Source organism: Bos indicus, chromosome 19 (genome assembly GCF_029378745.1).
Source record: "Bos indicus isolate NIAB-ARS_2022 breed Sahiwal x Tharparkar chromosome 19, NIAB-ARS_B.indTharparkar_mat_pri_1.0, whole genome shotgun sequence".
In the NCBI taxonomy this organism is placed as follows: Eukaryota; Metazoa; Chordata; class Mammalia; order Artiodactyla; family Bovidae; genus Bos; species Bos indicus.
In genome coordinates this window covers 35973785-35993187 of record NC_091778.1, presented here as the reverse complement: position 1 = coordinate 35993187, position 19403 = coordinate 35973785, and the positions used below count along the sequence as shown (strand labels likewise).

General features: G+C 57.1%; 1 protein-coding gene across 3 annotated transcripts in view; it reads left to right on the top strand.

Annotated features, from left to right (window-relative positions):
* Nucleotides 1-18932: 18932 nt before the first annotated feature.
* The window catches only part of RAI1 (retinoic acid induced 1), a 103666-nt gene continuing 103195 nt past the window's right edge, over nucleotides 18933-19403 (top strand). For all 3 annotated transcript variants that reach the window (XM_070773187.1, XM_070773189.1, XM_070773188.1), the window contains exon 1: nucleotides 18933-19372. The gene's annotated coding sequence lies outside the window, so the exon portion shown is untranslated. The remainder of the gene's footprint in view (nucleotides 19373-19403) is intronic.

Here is a 19403-nt window from a genome sequence, read left to right as displayed (position 1 = left end):
CTCTCTCCAAAGTTCCACCCTCTGCAAGTCCAGGTCTCTCAGTCAGGGGACACTGGGCACAGTCTGGAGACGTCCGTGGTTGCCACAGCTGGGAGGTGTGGCATGGACACCGAGGCTGGACGCTGCTCAGCCTCCTACAACGCGAGGTCCGGGCCCAGAGCCAGGGGGTCGAGGAAGTTTCCAACGCGGGCAGATGTCTGTCCAGGTGTGGGTAGGGCGAGGGCAGTCCTGGGTCCTGTGGGCACTCACTGGGAGATGCAGGTGCATCCAGGGCACAGGGGCACAGGGGCGGGGGCACGTGATCGCCTCCCAGCAGAGGAGAAAGAGGAGATGGTACCCCACTTGCCTTCTGTCTGGCCCGTGCAGGCCCACCCAGGGCAACCCTGTGCGGCTTCCTGCCCTCCACTCCCATCCATGCAGGGAGCCCCTGAGATGCTGGTGTAAACCAGGCCCAGACCCGGACCAGACATTCACTGGATCTGCACAGGCCTCGTGTGCAGGGCCAGGTCCCTGGGCTTTTTCAGCTGAAGCTTTAGGGCCCCGCTTTGACCCTGAGAACCCCACCCCCATCACACTCTTGGGCAGGTCTTCCAACCCTGGCACGTGAGCACAAAGGTAGAGTTAAATCTGATTTCCAAAAGAAAAGGGATTTCCTGCCCCTGAAAACTGGGAACAGTTCAGATCAGTTACACAACTTGTCTCTTTTGGTGGCCCATGACACCCTGAGGGGTGAGTCTGGGTGGGTCTGAATCACTCCACCTCACCAAAGTCCAGCAGAGGCCTTAGCCCAGGGTCATCCCAGGAGCTGTTTGTGGACCTCTGAGCACAGATGGGCCTCAGAGCTGCCCACCTGGCCTTCATGTCTGTATCAGGAGGAACACATTTAATTGCAAAATACAAAATTACAACCAACAGAAGCAAACAAATGGATAGGAAGTTCTTTTATCCCCACAACTAGAAACAGGAAGTTGCTAGCATAGGAATCTTGACTCCACTATCCCTAATACAGTTGACCTCTCAGCCTTATGCTTTGACCTCACAGTCACAAGATGGCTGCCATAACTCTAGTCATCACACTTGGGTTCCAGGCAAGCCAAAGGTAAAGGAAAGGTCAAGGGCTGCGGTAGCTGCACCTCTTTTCATCAGGTAAGCAAATGCTTTCCCAGAAATGTCTCCAGCATACTGTCACTTTAGGACTGATGGGCCAGAACTGGGTCATACGACCAGCATGAAAAACTGGGAAATTTGATGACAAAATGGTCATGACTGGCTTAGAGCACTCTATCAAAAACTAATCAAGGTTTTTTGTGAGCACAAAAGGAATAGGTGTTAGGAATGAGACCAACGGTGTCCGCCTCAGTCTCCAGCCCTATAGTTGGGGCTGCTACTAAGAAGTCCGCTTCTCCCTCACGCTTGCTCCTCCCAGGCCTGAGGCTCTGTGGGGGTAAGCCAGGGGAGAGTCCATGGCTTCTTTGCCTACCCTCCCCCGTCCGCCTGCAGCTCCGTCCTGTGCATCTTCCCAGGAAGACTTGAGTGTATCCTCGACACCTGTCTAGGAGGCCTCTTCCAGCAATCACCCAGTCACTCGGTGAAGCTGCACTGTGTCCCCGGGAGACAGAAGGATGGTCCGTGAGTCACTGCCCAGCAAAGGCTGGGGCAGTGGATTCTGCAGAATAATCACAGCATTCCCAGTTACTCCATCTGAGCAGCTGTCACATCTCCTGACAAATAACTGTGGGACTTACATGTAGAATCCAGAATTCTAAAGAAACGGACCTAAAAATAGCCAGAGGCGGGAGGACATGCTTCCAGGCAGACAACATTTAGACAAATATGGGAAGCAGAGAGAGGGGTTGGGGATGAGGCCAGGGTAACGACAGCGGCTGGGGGCAGGGCACCTACTGTGTGCCAGGTGCTGACCTAGGCTCATCCAGGCACCAGGGCCTCACTGGGCCCTTCAGCCAGCTCAGGAAGCTCTGTCGTCTCCCTGATCCACAGACAGGACACCAAGGCTGTCGGGGTGAAGATGTGAGCTCTGTGGTCCCCCAGCTTGTTGTTCCCTGGCTGTACGTGAGCCCTGTGCCTCGGTATCCTCATCTGTAAAATGGGATGATAGCACCACCTACCTCCTAGGCTCACTGGGAAAACTGTGTATTAATATCAACACAGGTAAACTTCTCAGAACAAAGCTGGCAGGAAGTGAGCCCTTGAGCTGTGTGACCAGAGCAAATCCCCCTAAGCCTTGGTTTCCGCATCGATCCAGTGGTGATAGGAGTTCCCTCCTTGTGTGATTGTTGAGATGGTGGTCCAGGTGACATGTGAGCACAACACCCAGCGGCTGGTTTATGAACCTGACCAGTTCGTTCCCACCCATCGCTGTGCTGTTATCACCCACGCCACAGCTGACCCCTCCAAACCACCACGACGACAAGCTCCAGCTCTGGGCTGACCTCACAGAAACAAAAGAAGTGTTTAAACACACCTTTATGGCTGGGAGGAGGAGGACACGCACAGTGCTCACCGGGAGGTGTGCCGTCCACTCTCAGGTCCTTTCTGTGGGATGTGTATCGACTAGAAGGTAAGCATATCTGCTCACTCACACCTGGGGGTGGTCCAAGTGAGGATCTGGGGGCCAGGTTTGCAGGAGGCAGAGGGGCAGCCCTGGCTATCTCACAGGCAGGAGAACTGGGCAATGCCATGAGGTGCCGAGAGGATCACACCCTAGGGTCCTTGCACTACCACCATCGGCCCCCTTGGCCGTGACTAGAGACTGCCCCGGGCAGGTGAGCCCTCGGGCCGTGTCCACCTCTGTCCCCAGATCAACACCAAGTGCTTGTCCTGCAGCTGCTGCAGACCCCCTACCCATTCCCTACCCCCACCGGGCCACGATGCAATTGCCCTGGCCCACATGGGGCTCAGGCTGGGTGTCCTTGGAGGCAGACTCCAAGATGAGGGCTCCAGAGCAGTGACTTCTGTGGGAGGTGGCCGCCGCCCCCAGAAACGCTGGGAGCAAGCTGAGGCCGGCGGGGTATGCTGGCCAGGCGTTCAGCATCAGATCCTGAGCCCCAGGCAGCGCCAAAGCTCAGCGTCCAGGCGGGCGGGCCCATTTCCGGACTCTGCAGCCTCCTGGTGGCTCACCCTGGGCTGGTTGCCAAGCCTTCTCCGCTAGAAGGTGAGCTCGGCTTGGGAGAGCAGACATGAGGGCTGCATGTGGAACCCGGGCGTCAGCAGCGCTTTGGAAACTGAGGGAGTCATTGCCAGGGTTGCAGCGCCACCTGGTGGACAGCTGGAGCATGCTCGGCACTGGCCGCCGGGTGGCCGTGGCGGGCGTGGGGAACGGTTCCCGTGACTTTGCCTCGCCCTGGTCACCAACACTGTCTGGTTGGTTCCTCTTTACCTTCTTCCTGACGAGGCTTCCTGGGGTTCTGCCCCTCGCGGACACCACCCAAGGTCCCAGTCTGGGTAGGCCCTTCAAGCTCGGGGTGCCTCTGACCAGTGGGCCCCATGCAGCCCTCTCCCCACCTCAGTGCTGACGACCAGCAGGCCTGTCACTGAGGAGATACAGAGGCAGCCACGTGCCTTCTTTCCCTGGCCAGCCCAGTGATGCCCGGGGTCCTGCCCGCTTTCACTCCCAGAGGCCCGGCATGGAGAATCAGTCACAGGCAGGTCAGCAAACCTGTAAATAGCCAGCAAGTGGACACAGCATCTCTGGGACTGCTGGGCTCGTGTGGTAGTCCTTAACCCTCAGTCTGGACTTGGTTCTGTTCCCTTTCAGGAATCCCCAGGCCCGGAAGCCAGGATGCTGGGAGAAGTCTTCAGTGTCCCTCAGCCCTGTCATGCAGGCAGGCAGCCCCTGTTCCCTGCGGTCGCTGACTGACTGTGACCGGGAGTGACAGTGACCATGGCCTTCCAAGTGTCTCTGTGTCCCCTCTTCCCCTTCTGAGGCCCCCAGTCATTGGATTCACGCCTAAATCCACGGCAATTTCACCTTGAGATCCTTACCTGATTACAGCTGCAAAGACCCTGTTTCCACAGGAGGTCACATCTGGGGGACCAGGGGAACATGAATTTGGGGGAGTGGGCACTGCTGAACCTCCACAGCCAGGATCATCCCCCAACCCCCCACCTCTCCCCAGAGCCTCCCTCTCCAGAGCCAACCCTCAGCCGGCCCTTCCTCTTGACTCCCTCTTGCTTTTGCCCCCTGCCCACTCAGGCTTTTCTTCCCTCCCACCAGTCACCCCCAGCCTCATTCTCTGCCTCTTCTGTTGGTAGCGCTACCCTCCTCCCCACCCCCACAGTGGGCCAGAGTCAAGGGGCCCTTGGCACCGTTCCTGCCTCCTTCTCCACCTCCCTGCTCCTGATCCCATGCAGCTAGGTTCCAGATTAGAAATTGCCCCGACCATACAATGCACTGAGCCCCGAGACCAGGAAGGAGAGTGAGGAAGAGGCTCCTTCCTGCCTTAGGGTAGGGGCATTTGCTGCTGCCGCTGCTGCCACCCAGTCTCCAGGGTCCAGGCTTGTGAGTGTTGGGGGGCTGCTGTAGTGGCAAGAGGGTCCCTGGTTCCCCACTGTCCGGGTCAGAGCAGAGCTGGACAGTCCATTCTGCAGCCTGACTCTGTAAGCCAGGTGACAATTTGACAATTCAGTTCTAATTGCTGTGTTAGTTAGGACAGGTGAGGCTGTGCTGTGATAGCAGGCAGCCCCGAGATCAGTGACTTTTAAGCCTTAAAAGAACAAAGACTGAGCAATGACTTTTTTTTTCTTTTTTTTTGCTGCACTGGGAGGCATGTAGGATCTTCGTTTCCCGACCAGGGATCGAACCCTCACCTCTTGCAATGAAAGCATGGAATCTTAACCACTGGACTGCTTGGAAAGTCCTGAGCAATGACTTTTTAAATACATCACCAAGTCATGGTCAATCAGAGAAAGAATCGATGAGCTGGGCCTCACTGAAATTTAAAACCTCTGCTCTGTGAAAGGCACTGTCAAGAGGATGAGATAGGCAGAAAGGAGGAAAAGGAGATGACTTCTCGCTCAGGCTGCACATCTGACCCGAGGGGCTGGGAGACACCCCTCATCAGAGTCACCCCGGGGCCCAGGCTGATGGGACTCTGTCCTGGTGAGGATGGGAGGCTCTGGGCAGAGGGAAAAGGGAACTGCAATCCTGTTCTTGAAGCTGCTTCCTGAAGGTGGTGTCCTCACTTCTGTTCACGTTTCATTGACCAGAGCCAGTCTCCTGCCACCCTGACATCAAAGCAAGTGGGGTGTCCATGCCACCTTGCCTGGTGCTGGGAGTGAGCCAGATCCCCTGTGATGGCCACACGCCACAGTCTGCAAGTCCACATGGAACACTGCCTCATGCACACTCGTGCACTCACACACACACACAGACAACACACACACAACTTCTCGGCACACCCAACTTGTCTGATCGGTTGATCAGCTGATCCTCAGGCGTTGAGAGCAAGGACCCTCAGTTTGAGGAGGGAATCATTTCCTAAGCAGTTGATCAAACATTTACTGAGAAATGGCTCTGCTTGCGGAGCCAGATTGAGGCCCCGGCGGCCAAGCTTGTGTCTCCGGACCTCCTCCTGGCTCTAGCAAATGGTAGGAAGTGGTCAGCATCAGCCTTTGTGACCAGATCTGTACAGTGTAATGACATACAGCTAAATTCACCGGTTTTTAGTGCATGCATCTATGTTGTGTGCTGTGCTTAGCTGCTCAGTTGGGTCTGACTCTGCAGCCCCATGGACTGTAGCCCGCCAGGCTCTGACCATGGGGATTCTCCAGCCAAGAATACTGGAGTGGGTTGCCATGCCCTCCTCTGGGGGATCTTCCCAACCCAGGGATGGAACCTGGGTCTCCTGCATTAAAAGTTGGCCTTCCCCCATGCCCAGGCCCTGTTTTGTTCTCTGTCCCTGCCATCTCCATGCTCCCAGAACGTCATGTGAATAGAATCACACCGTCTCCAGCCTCAAGATCTGGCTCCTTCCACCCGGCATAGTGTGTTCCAGGCTCACAGACAGCTCTGTCTGCACCACAGTTCATTCCTTTTTATTGCTGAATAATATTTCATTGTATGGATGTGTCACGTTTGGCACGTCCGTTCACCAGTTGACGAACATTTGGGTTGTTTTCAGTTTGGGGCAATTATGAGTAAAACTGCCACAAGCATATGTGCGGACATATGTTTTCATTTCTCTCGGGTAAACACCTAGGAGCGGAAAGGCTGGATCGTATGGGGAGTGTATATTTAACTGTATAAGGAGCTGCCAGACTGTTCTCCAGAGTGACTGCACATTTCACGTTCCCGCAGCCACGTGTGAGCGCCCCCGCCATCCGAGCCCTGGATCCTCACCGGAACTTGGTGTTACCCGTTTTCCCTCGTGGCCGTGTTGGCAGCTGTGGTAGGCATGGTTCCCACTGAACCTCTTTTTTGGGAAGCCATCTACTCAGACCTTTGCTCATCTCAGCTGGGTTATTTGTCTTCTCACCGAGTTGGGAGGGTTCTGACTTCATCTAGAAGAACAGAGAGTGCAGAGGGGTCAGAGCAGAGTCACCCTGAGCAGTCTGCCACCAACACCTTTTGTCACTGACCTCTTGCCCACCCCCCCTTGCCATTCATCTTCCATACCAGCCCCCAGGCTCACTGGGCCTTTCCAACATGAAGACCTGTCCAGGCTTCTTTAGCCTTGACTAAACCCCTTCTCCCGGCCTGGCATCCAAGCCCTGGCCTGCCCAGTCCTGTGGACAGCGCTGGTCGCTCTCCCCGCTCCCATCACCACCTGTGACCTGACAGCCCCTCAGACTGGAGCCCACGATGCTCCAGTACAGCAGCCCTGCCTCAGGGCCTTTGCACTTGCCGTTCCCTCTGCGTGCCTGTCCCTCCTTCCTCGGGCCACTGCTGGAAACCCTGCCCGCATCACCCCCATCGCACTGAGCACTCGTTAGCTGACTTGGTCTGTCCACCTCTCCTTGGACTGAAGATGCCCAGGAGAGGACCTGGGATTGCTGAGTCCCCAGGGCCTGATGCAGAGTCAGCCCTCAATACACACATGCTGAATGAATATGTGAAATAGCGGGTGAGATTGCCTTTCACAATGTGCTATGTTCGCAGAGGAAACTGTGGCTCAGAAGGGGAGGGGTGACCACAACGGCCGCGATCAGACACCTGGGCTGCCACTTGTCCACACCGCCTCCGGCCAGGGACCCAGAAACACACACTGCATGCCTGCTGCCCACATGTCATGATGGGTACACACTCACAGCCTCAGGCAGACATTCTGTTCACACACTCGTACACATGCGCACACAAACCACGCATGCCTGCCCCCCAAGCACAGGCCAGGGTGACTGACAGCCCAGGACCGCATGGGCTTCCATCACCATGACAACAGATAGTGCCAGCTTGGGTGTGAACAGCGGCCAGGAAGGACTTGAGCAGTGCGTGTCAGGGCTGTGGCAATGGTCCCAGGCTCTCCACAGAGCTCTGGTGCCAGCCCTTCCTGGGGACAAGATGGCCTCTCAGATGTGTGGAACCTATACTTGTTCATCCGCTTCCAGGGCAAGACGCCCACTCCCCAGGATCTGTGCCAGGCGCAGCATGGACCCAGCACTTCACATGTGTGCTCTCCCTGACTCCTCACTGTCCTCCAGATGAGCACTGCCAGGGAGCCCATGCCACAGGTGATGAGCTGAGGCTCAGAGGTGGAAAGTCTCTTGCTCAGGGTCACACAGCAGCTAGTCAGCCGGGCTGAAAACTGGACCACTGCCTTGGGCCTCATCTCAACCAGCACGGATTCTCCAGCAGCAAGCAGCCTGGCCACCCTTTGCAAGCTAGTGAGATCCCCATTATAAGTGGCGTTCAAACAGAAGTTTTCAGAGTTGCTATGGAAAAGGATCAGGCACTGGGGGCAAGGGGTTGGATGAGATGGCCTCTCATTAGTCTTTGAGTTGCAAGATGACAAAAAAAAAAAAAATTATTTGGTGAGCATAACTGGAAAGAAACCAGCTTCAGGAATAGCTGGATCCAGCTCTCCAACTTCAGGGAGCCTCCTGGGTTTCCCTCTCTGCTGCTTACTTTATTCTCAGATCAGCTTTCCCTGGTCTGGGTGGTCCTTAGAGCTCCAGATTTATATCATACAAACTTAGCACTCCCAAGAGCAAACTCAGCAAACATTTGTCAAGTGAATGCTAAAGCACGGACAGGATAGGGGTTTGAGTCCCAGAGAGTCCCAGCCTGGCCTCTGGGAGAGAAGCCCAGGTACCCGTGGCCACGTGGACACAGCACAAGGCGTTTCTCTGTGCGGGAAGGACAGCAACTCTGAAATGTAATGTGGTGGACTGGTGTTGACTGTGCCCCAGGCTCTGTCCCGAGCACTTCACACATATAAACCTATGGAAATTTCACAGCAGCCTTGGGAGGCTGTCACAGTCTCCATCACCTGGAAGGGAAACTGAGCCAACGAGAAGTGAGGTGCCAAGCCTGAGGCAAGGCTGGAGCCTCAGGGCCACTCAGCCAGCCAGAGTCAGGTGTCCACCTCCCACAGGGGCAGGATCACTGTCCCAAAGCCCACGTCCCTCTAGGGGTGCCCAGGGCCACTCTGCCAGGCCGCCCTGGGGACACTTCGGATGGAGCCTTGGGGAGCTGAAGGTCCCAGTGGCTGGGAGCTGTGTCTGGTCTCAACTTTCCCATCTGTAGAATGGGCAGGTCACGCCATTCATGAGTGTGGCTCTCGTGTTGTGCTGGACAGCAGTAGTGTAAACCTGAGCTGTGGCTGTTGTGACTGGGAACCACAGAAAACATTTTTTATTTCCTTTAATTAGTGGCTGCTGACACCACTCTGAGCAGCAGCTTCCAGGGCTCCAGACATCAGACTCAGGTTCTCCTCCTAGTTCTGTCTGCACATTACCAACCCCTCCCCCACTTCCCCAGGCAGGCCGCTGGGCATTTTGTTCCCCGGGCCGTTTTGCTGGTGTCTCTGCCAGCCAGGAAGAGGTGGTCACCTGTGCTGGCCTGCAGCTCTGCCAGGCAAGGTGGCCACACTCAGAGTGGCCTCGACACCTTCTCCTCCCTGGAGGGGACACCTGCTGAGATCCAGTTTCCTGCCAGGCAGCCAGAGGCAGTCTCAGCACAAGACTGAAGTCGGTTTAAGGACAGGAAGGAAGCAGGCTGTTTCTGGCACACCTGGGTTTCCCTCCAGGTCTGTGCCAGGTGTACACACCTGCTCTGCACGGGAGTGCTACACACCTGTGCCCCACACCCCAGCATGTGCACACACACGCACACACGTGAATGGGCTCGGCCCTGCACTGGGGGCTTCCCCCTCTTCCAGAGCCCTCAGCAAGCATCAGGGTGTCGAGGTCCTGTGGCCTCTGGTCCGACGCCAGGGGGCAGCCAGCCGCCTCCTCCAGGATGACCTCGGTGGAGCGCAAGAAGCCGCAGACACAGGCTGACAGTCCCAGAGACGGCACAGGTGGACAGCTCCACAGTCCATCACGCAACGAGGCCCTGGCCCCTCCCCTCCCACCACAGCCGGAGAGGGGAGGCAGGCCACCCAGGCAGGAGGGGAGACTGGGGCCCAGCAGGTGGCTCCCCGCCCAGCTCGCCCTGCTGGCTTGGTCACCTCCCCACCCAAGCGACCAGGTTGTGCCTCCGCCCTGCATGCTCCCAGCAGCTGGGCCTCCAGTCTCCACCGGAAGAGCTTATCACCAATGACTTTCCAGACAGAAATCGATAGAAAACGTTTTATCTTCTTCCCCAGGGGCAGGCCGGCCTGAGAGCAGAGCTGGCTCCGTTACTATGGCGACCCTCCTGGCCCCCCCATCCCCTCACTTCCCACTCCCTTCCCCCATCCCCGCCCCCTCTTCCACTTCCTCCCCTGGCGCCCCCAGTCCCCTGTTCCCTTCCCACGGAGCTGGCCCTGCTGCCTGGCGGCTGCACACACACAGCCTGGTGGCTGCAGCATTGCCCTTCTGTGGGCCTGAGAGGGAGTGGCCCTCGGGCCCTCGGGTCCAGCCACCCTGGACCTTGGGGCCCTCTGCTTCCATGCCAAAGTGCAGCTCTTGAGGCAGCTTGGCCCCATCCCCCTGCCAGGCACTGGCCTCCATGTCTGTGATACTTCTCTGATCACTAAGCTCAGTTTCCCCTCTGCACGATGAGACGGGGGACAGTGTGTCCCTACAGGGTAATGTGGGCACCCCGGAGCCTGGACATGTAAGGCAGGGAGCACAGGCTTGGTCAAGAAACACCAACCACAGCAGACAGGCCTCAATCTGCATGCCCATAGAATGGGTACATGAGAGATCATAGTTGCGAGATCTAAGTGGAAGACAGGGGAAACCGTCCGGCCCTCTGCCCGACATGTTCTAAACAGTGCATCCTCTGGAAGGACCATCGTCCAGCACCTGCTGACCACCAGGTGTGGAGCGGGAGGAGGTGGGAGGGACAGGTGTGTCCCACCCTCTGTGAAGGCTACCTGGTCGCCACCTCTGTATGGCCTGCCCTGGAGAGTGATGCCCCACCGGGTCCATGTAACTGGTACCCCTGCTCCACCCACAGGGCTGTGTGGGTTTTCTCCCTACCTGCAGGCTGGGGGCTTACTTCCTCCTTCTTTCTGGACTGCCCAGCCCAGTGTGGTCAGCCAGGCCGCAAACCTTCAGGACGGGAGGTGAGAACCAGACTTGGGGGTGAAGGGGTGTCTCAGCTCTGCTGCGCAGGGGCGTTCCTGTGGCTGCTGGATAATGGCCCCAAAGATACCCACACTCCAGGCCTGAACCTGTGCGTGTGATGGCAGAGGGCAGAAGGGGCCCTGCAGGTGTGACCAAGGAAAGGTCCTCAGATGCGGGAGGGTCCTGCCTTAGCTGGGTGGGCCTTGAATGTCATCACAAGTGTCCTTTCAGAAAGAAGCTGGGGAGGACTGACATAGGCAGGAGGAGGGATGATGACAGAGGTAGGGAGGTGGGAGTGGGGGCACGAGTGAGGGAGGCAGGCGGTCCCAGACCCTGATGGAAGACATGGCCGTCCCCTGGAGCTGCAGGAGCTGGCACCCTGACATCAGCCTGGTGGTGCTGAGCTGGACTGCTGACCTCCAGGACTGCAGGAGCCAATCTATGCAGTCCTAGGGCGGCAGGTCAGTGGCCACAGGTCACACCAGCCACGGGGGAGGCACATACCCACCCGGTGCCCCTGAATTTACGTGAACCGACACATTCCTCCACCCTCCCTGTGCTCCTGGGAGGCTTGCATGAGCTGGTGGGTGCAAAGAGCTTAAAAAAGCAAGAAGTATTGTTTTTAAAAGGATTGTGCAAAAAATGGTCTGCCCAGCCCTAAGGAGGACAGCAGTCTTGCTCTCCAGTAACTCACCACCTGGAGCCAGAGAGACTCGCAAAGGGTACTGATCACCAGGAAGGTCACAGGACAACCGAGGGGGCTGGCGGGGGTCTGGAGGCTTCCTGGAGGAGTCCACTCTTGATCTGAGCCTGGAAAGGTGCGGAGGGAGCAGCCAGAAAGGACAAAGAGGGAAGGGCGTCTCTGGCAGAGGTAACAGCAGGGGGAACGCTCGGAAAATAGGGAGACAAGGCCATGGAGGGACCTGTAAGGCATCCAGGAGGGACAAGCAGGGTAGGATGTGAACAGGTCAGCCCTGGGGTGCGGGGGGCCTTGCAAGCCAGAGACGGACACAGCGGAAGGAACAAGGCCACTGCAAGGAGGGTGGACGGGGTGTTGAAACAGGACAGAAGTTACAGAGGCTGTGAGCCCGGGGTGAGCAGAGGGTGGAACTGACAGGATTTCACGACCACCTGGATGAGGCGGGTGAGCAGGGAGGGCTCGGGGGAGCTTGGGGCAACTTGCCCAGATGACCGTCATTACCTCTAATGCCAGAGCCGAGCCCACACCACGCACACGCCCGGGGACGTGCCAAGGGGTCGGGGGGAGCTCATCTCAGTCTCAGTCCTCACAGCCCTTACACTGATTGTCCACACCGTGCAGAGGGGTGGGGAGGCGAGACGGAGCCCAGACACGGAGCAGGGGTGCAAGGGGGCCAGGGCCTGGGGGGTGGAATAGCTTTTATGCAAACTAGATAAAAAAAAGGGTTTGAGGACTGCTTTTGTAATAGTTTTTTATTACCAGAAAGAAAGGAGGAAGGGAGAGAGGGAGGAAGAAAGAAAGGACTCCTTGGTGGTCCAGTGGTTAAGAGTCTGCCTTTCAGCGCAGAGAAATGGGTTCGATCCCTGGTTGAGGAACGAAGATCCCACATGCCACAGGGCAACTAGGCCTGAGCACTGCAGCTACTGAGCCTGTGCACTCTAGAGCCCAGGCTCTGCAATGAGAGACGCCCACACACCACAACTAGAGAAGCCTGCATGCCTCAATGAAGACCCAGTGCAGCCAATATTAAATAAATAAATAAAACCATCCTTAAAAAAAGAAGGGAGGGAGAGAAGGTGGAAGAAGGAAGGAAGAAAGGAAAAATACATGTTCTATTAGCAGCTAAGCACAAAAACCCTGATGCTGGGAAAGACTGAAGGGAAATGGAGAACAGGGCAGCAGAGGACGAGATGGTCAGATCGCATCAGTGATTCAGTGGATGTGAATCTGAGCAAACTGGGAGATGGTGAAGGACAGGGAAGCCTGGTGTGCGGCAGTCATGGGACTGCAAAGAATTGGATAAGATTTAGCGACTGAACAATAACAACAAGCACTTTTATTTTCACCACTGTTAATAAACGAAAAATCTGCAGAGCCTGAAAGTAGGACAATTCTCACTGTTTAGGAAAGACCTGTGGGCTCCATCACCCTTAGGATGGTGCACATGCAGTGAGAGTTTCCAGCCAGAGGCGGCTCCGTGACCAGGAGCTCAGCTGCATTGGTGAGGTTTTATTTCTCGAGCTGACAATGGTGGATGCTGCGGTGATCACTGAACACTTCTTGGACCTTCTTGACGATCCTAAACATTTTTACAGTTTAGCACGGGAGTCACTGATGCTCCCCAGCTGTCCACTAAAGCGGGTCTGAGGTCCCAGGCCATACTCATCCGATGACAGGACCATGGTCCTTGCAGCCAACCTAAGCCCCTTTCACCACATGCTCCTTGTCTGCCCAGCCCTGAGGAGGGGGGTTCCCTCCCTCCTGAGCCAGTGCACAGCCCTCTTTGAACAGTTCTCACTGTGGGAAGGTCCTGCCTCATGAAGAGTCCTTCCTCCCACTGGAAATCAGTGTGCATATACGTACAGCCAGCCAGGGAAGCCCTTCAGGTCTTTGAAGACATCAAGCCCCTACCTTCCTCACCCCAATTTTTCTTTCTCCAGGCAAAGCAGCCTCAGTGCTCTCAGAGACAAGTGACAGAAGAGAAACTTAGGCTGTTTATGCAGACAGGTAAACTATATTGGCTTCAGGTGTATCACAAGCTTCAGGCATAGTTGGATCCAGGTGCCCAGCTGGTGTCTCTGTATGTGTTTCCACACTGCTCTCCTACATGTTGGCTTTATCCTCAGGCCCGCAGCCATCCAGCTTCACATCCCCTGGAGGTTCTAGCAAGGCTTGATGTTCCCTGCAAAACTGCCAGCAGGCTTGGGTCATGTGGCCATCCTTGAGCCAGCTACTGTGGCCAGGGAAACAGAGCACTCTGATTGGTTAAACCTGCATCACAGGAGCATCAGTGCATCCCAGAGGCAGTATCAGCCCCGGCTGAACCACGTGGGCATAAAGTGGGAAGGAATGCTCCTCCCAGGAAATCAAGGTGTTATTACCACCAAGAGACAAGGTGTGTGAGTTAAGACCATGGTTCTGTCACAGAGATCCACAGTGGCTGAGCCAAGGTGGAACTTTATCTTCCCTGACGTTCCTTAGATGCGATCAGTCCTGGGGTGATGCAACTCATTCTGACAGCGGGCTCCAGCAGCTGAGTATTATACACATTGGATGTAAAAGCTGTGAAAACACGACCACATTTGCTGCTGCTGTCCTGGCCACTTATAAACTCAGTTCCACTCAAACATCCGCCCTGCTCAGCAGGTCTCCTCGCCTCTGCCCTCAGGATCTTTTCTGTCCGAGTCACATATACAAGTTGATGACAAAGGAAGTCTTCACATCTTGCTGAAGCTGTAGAATGTTCTGAACTTGCTGGGAGATGATGCTGGAGAACTCAGGAATCCCGCAGACAGTCGCTGACAAGCTGAGGCTCTTTCTGGCTCCACCAGCAACATCTGAAGAATGAGAACACCCAGCATGAAGGACAACACAGTACTCCAGAGAGTGAGTTGAATGTCACAGAACTCAGAGCCACGGGGTGCACTGGGTGCTTTGGGTAGTTAGTGCTCGAAGGGCCAAGGAAAGACCCCTGGGCATTTCTGTGGGAAAACCATTCCTCCTCCAGTGAACTTTCCTGCATTCTGAGAATTAGTACATTAATCTAAGAATTAGCAAATTAACCTAAATTTTGTTTGCTGGAAGATAAAATGTAGGTATTTTCATAGCTTCAACTTCATTTTTTTCAAAATAAAATCCCAACGAAACAGTTTCCTTCTGTTACTAAGAAATGCTCATTCCCAGTGGCAGGGGAGTCAAAGTCGTTTTTACCTTGGGCTCATGAGGCCCCCAGCAGGAGTCCAGACTCTGGGTACCGTGAGGGTGGGGCCCACATTGGGTCATTCCCAGAGAGGAGTCTGGAATGGGCGTGGCTCCGTGCCTGTGCATTAAGTAGGGGAGTGACTGGGCGGGTGATGGGGCCCAGGGAGTCCTGGGCACTGGCAGAGCCTCCCGGCCCTGCAGAGACGAGCAGGGCTGTCACCTCCTCCTCACCTCTCTGCTGGAGGTGGGAGGCCCGAGGGTCTCTCCTGCCCTGCTCGCCATCAAAGCCCCCAGACAGAGGGGTGCCTCACTCCCTCCCGCCTTCCTCATGGGGGTGGTGGAGCCTCATGGGCCTGACTCACCTGGTGGGGAGGAGCTCCAGAGCGAAGTTGCCCAAGGCCACGCCCCTTGGAGAAATGAGGGGCTCAGGGAGGCTGTGCTGTGGGTGCAGGGCAGCGCTGGGCTAGTCCCGTCTGCCTTCCACCTTGCTCCTCTGTGACTGAGGGTTTCCTGCTCTCTCCAGGCCTCTGTTTTCTCCTCTACAAAACGGAGGTGAGCCTCGACCTCGCAGACCCCAGTGCGCAGGGCCTGGCACGTAGACGCCGGCTCCGTCCTCACCGAGGGCGGCCCGCGGCACGCCCCGCACAGGTGGAGACGATGCCAGTGTAGGCACGCCGCAGCCCTGGAGCGTGTCCTCCCCGGGGAGGTGGCTAGCTGTGCACTGAGCTCAGGTGGGGCCCTTGGACACACCTGCAGGCGCTCGGCTCTGCATGCCCCGTGCCAGGTGCTGCCCCTCCCTGTGCTCGGTCTCCTGAACCACGGATGACCCGACTGGCCGAGATGGAAGTGGAGGTAGGCCACTGACAGGACAGCCCCTCGGGGTCTGGGCCTCTGGAGGTGGATCCCCCTTCCCTGTCTCCCAGCCCTTGGGGACCTCTCTCCCCACCGAGACGAGTCACTGCTTCTGACCAAAGAGAAAACCTAGGGGAAATTGGAGGCCAAAGCAGAACTGCAGAACTGAGTCTTAAGACCCCTGGGGAGAGGGGACTGTTTCTCAAATCCAGTGCCTTGGGGGGCAGTTCGTGATTTAAATGTGGGTGTGGGTGGTGGTTAGACTCATTAAAGTTATTTCAATTCCAAATCTTTAGACACTGCTCTACCTTCCAATTAAAACAAGCTGGCAGCCTGGATCCCACCTTGGAGCTGCAAGTTCAATACCTTAGTACTAACACTGTCTTTACTGTGTGTCTGTGTTGGGTCCACACCTGTCGTACCTCCCACCTGCATCCCATGAAGGATGATGAGCAGCTTCTCAGCAGAAATCTCCCCAGGGGCTGGCTCTGCTGACTGACCCCTAATGGTGCCCACAGCAGTCTGAGCCCTCCCCTGCTCAGAAGCCTCCCCTCTCTAAATTAGGCTACCCAGCCTTCTGAAGAGACCTAAGGAACACTCTCCAGATCTCAGCTGGCCGGTCATGTCCTCCAGGAAGCCTTCCCTGAATTCCTCAATTAAGCCTTCGCTGAATTCCTCAGCTCATGACACTTCGTAACTGGGCTCCAGAGCGCATGTTTCACAGGTGGCTTTTACATGGCAACCCAGAACCTAACCTAGTGTCTGACCCACAGTGGGCACTCAATTAACATCCATGGGAGAGGTGAACAAACTCACCTGCTATTGACCTTGGATGAGGGATTTACCTCTCTGAGCAATTCTTTGACCTGTAAAATGAGTTGTCATGAGGAAGCATTGAGAGGATGCATGGAGTGTGAGGCTGACCACTGGCTCACAAAGATATCCGGGTCCCAATACCTGGAACTTATGTGGCAAAAAGGGTGTTGGGGTGGAGGGTCCTTATGCGTGTATGCTAAGCCACTTCACTCGTGTCTGACTCTTTGGGACCCCAGGGACTATAGGCTGCCAGGCTCCTCTGTCTGTGGGATTCTCCAGGCAAGAATACTGGAGTGGCTGGCCATGCCCTCCTCCAGGGGATCTTCCTGACCCAGGGATTGAACCTGCATTTTCTGTGTCTCCTGCATTGCAGGCAGATTCTTTACCCACTGAGCCACCAGGGAAGCCCTGGAGGGTCCTTGTAGATGTGATTAAATTAAGGATGTGTTAAATCCAGGATGGAAGAGTCTCCTGGACTTTCCAGACGGCCCACTGGAATCACAAGTTCGAGTAAGAAGAGACAAGAAGGTCAGGAGAGGAAGTAGGAGACGTGGCAACAGGAGCAATGACTTCCTGTGTGTTCTGGCTCCTGGAGGGCAGGCACCGAGGGGGCAGGACAAGCAGGTGGCCTCCAGAAGCCAGAACAGGCAAGGGAGAATAGCACTGAAACATGCATATTATCATATGTGAAATATATCGCCAGTCCAGGTTCGATGCATGAGACAGGGTACTCAGGGCTTGTGCACTGGGATGACCCTGAGTGACGAGATGGGGAGGGAGGTGGGGGGGGGTTCAGGGTGGGGAACACATGTACACCCATGGCTGATTCATGTCAATGTATGGCAAAAACCACTACAATATTGTCAAGTAATTAGCCTCCAATTAAAATACATTAATTAATTTAAACAAAAAAGAAGAGGCAAGGGATGTTCCACCTGGAACCTCCAGGGTGCATCCCTTCTGACACCTTGCTTTCAGCCCGCTGATGCTGATTCTGGACATCTGCCCTCCAGAGCTGTAAAGAATAAACCAGGGTTGTCTTAAGCCACTACATGTGTGGTCATTTGTCACAGCAGCCCAAGGAAACAGCCACAGAAGGCACCTGGAGCACGACGGTTGCTCTCAGAATGGCAGCAGTTAGTGCCCGGACTGCCCCATCCCCTCCTCCCCCGGGACACCCCTCTTCTCACCTTCCTCCAAGGTCCCTACTGCCAGGCCTTCCCTGGGTTCTCCCTGGGCTGGTGAGGGCAGGGAGGGCAGGGGCTAGGAGCCCCTGGATGTACAGAAGCCCCGTCCCCACACCTCCCCCCCCCCACCCCCAGCTTGTGACAGAAAGCACTTCTAACAGAATTCACAGGCTCCAGGCTTGATGCTCCACACACCTACCTCCTTTAGCCCTCAGAAACCCCAGGAAGTAGGTACTACTATTGCCTCCATTTTACAGATGAGGAAACTCACTCAGCAAATTTGTTTTTTTCCAAACCCTCCCAGCTGGGCGCAGAGCAACCAGACTTAGAAATTGGGTCTGTCTCCCCCAGAATCTGTGCTGAAAACTGCAGTGTCCATCGTCTGATCCTGATTCTGTCCGGCTCCTACCCTCGCCCTGGGCAGTGGGTGGCTGAGCTGGTGGGAAGGGCTCTGGTGCAGGTCTTGCCTGGAACTTAGCTTGAGACCCTGGACAGAAGACCTCACTGCTGTGTGCCTCAGCTTCCTGTAAACAAAAGGGATGGGTCTGCCCCCCAGGGGGCTGCCAGGATCAGATGACAGGACATGCAGACAGGGGAACAGTCCACAGCATAAGGGCACCCTCCCCACCATGTGCTCTTACCTACAGGTGAGGAGGCCGAGTCCCCTGGGAACCTGAGGCCTTGATGACCCTCCTTCACCCACAGGACTAACAGACCCCAGAGGCTGGATGGGGGCTGGAGACCTTCTGCCTGACCTGGGTGAGTGGAGACCTGGGGTGGGGACTGCCAGGGGGTCTGTAGGGTCACAATAGGTTCACTCACCCATTCATTCAACATCCCTCTGCCCTGGCTCTGCCAATGGCACCAGGATTGTATCCGAATTCCCCACTAGGCTCAGGTAGCCCTGAAGACCCTGGTCCTCCCCAAGGCTCTGACTTCTGCTGCCCACCGCCTGTCCGCCTCCCCCCCCAACCCCGTCCCACCTGTCTCAGGGCCTTTGCACTTGCTCCTGAGGCTCCACATGGCGGGCTCCTTCCGCTCACAGCCAGCTAAGCAACCCCTGCCTCTCACTTCACCGAGTAGCCCTCACTGCTCCCGGGAATGGTCTTTCTCACATGTGCTCTGTCTCTGCCCACCAGGCCGCCAGCCCCAGGACGGCAGGGACCACTTGTCTCTGCTCACTCTGAACCCACCGAGGTGCCAGTGAGTGAAGAGAGCTCTGCGCGGTGGCGTCCTAGCTTAGAGGTCGGAACGTTTCCCAGACGGGGAAGGCGAGGTCACAGGGAGAGACGTGGTGGGTGAAGGCGGGGGCCTGGCCCCGGGACTCGGCTGGAGCTCGGAGCACTCGAGCGCCAGTGCCAGTCCACGTCCTCCGTCCGAGGTTCCGGCCCCGGCCCCCGCGTCCTTGTGGGCCCCTGGGGTCCCCCCGTCCAAACCCCCGCCCCAGGCCCTCAGCGGGCGCGGGCCGCCAGGGGGCGCTGTCGGGGCGCACGGCCCACCTGGCGCCCGGGCGGCGAGCGAGCGCGGCCAGGCGGCCGGGAACTTTTCTCCTCGCGCTCTCGCCGCCTTCTCCCCCCGCGCAGCGCCCGCCGCCCGCTCTTCCTGCGCGGAGGGGACCGCATTTCCCCGCGGCCCTGCGACGCCAGCAGGCCCGGAGGTGCGCGGCCAGGGCCTGGTCCCTGCGCCCCGGGCGCCGCCCCCGCCCGAGGCTGCGCTCGGAAGGCGAGGCGCGGAGCGAGGCGCGGCCGGGCGAGAGCGCGCCGAGCAGGCCGCCCAGTCCGCCGCCCGAGCGCCGGCGCGAGGAGGGGGCGCCGCGGCCCACCCTCCTTCCTGCCTGGCCGCGGGCCGGCCGGGCCGCCGCGCCCCGACCCCTATGGCCTCCCGGACCTCCGGGCCGCGAAGTCGCAGCGCCAGACCCCGGGCCCCCGAGTGAGCGCGCGCCGAGGTGAGCACCGAGGGCCGGGGCGGGGGCGCGG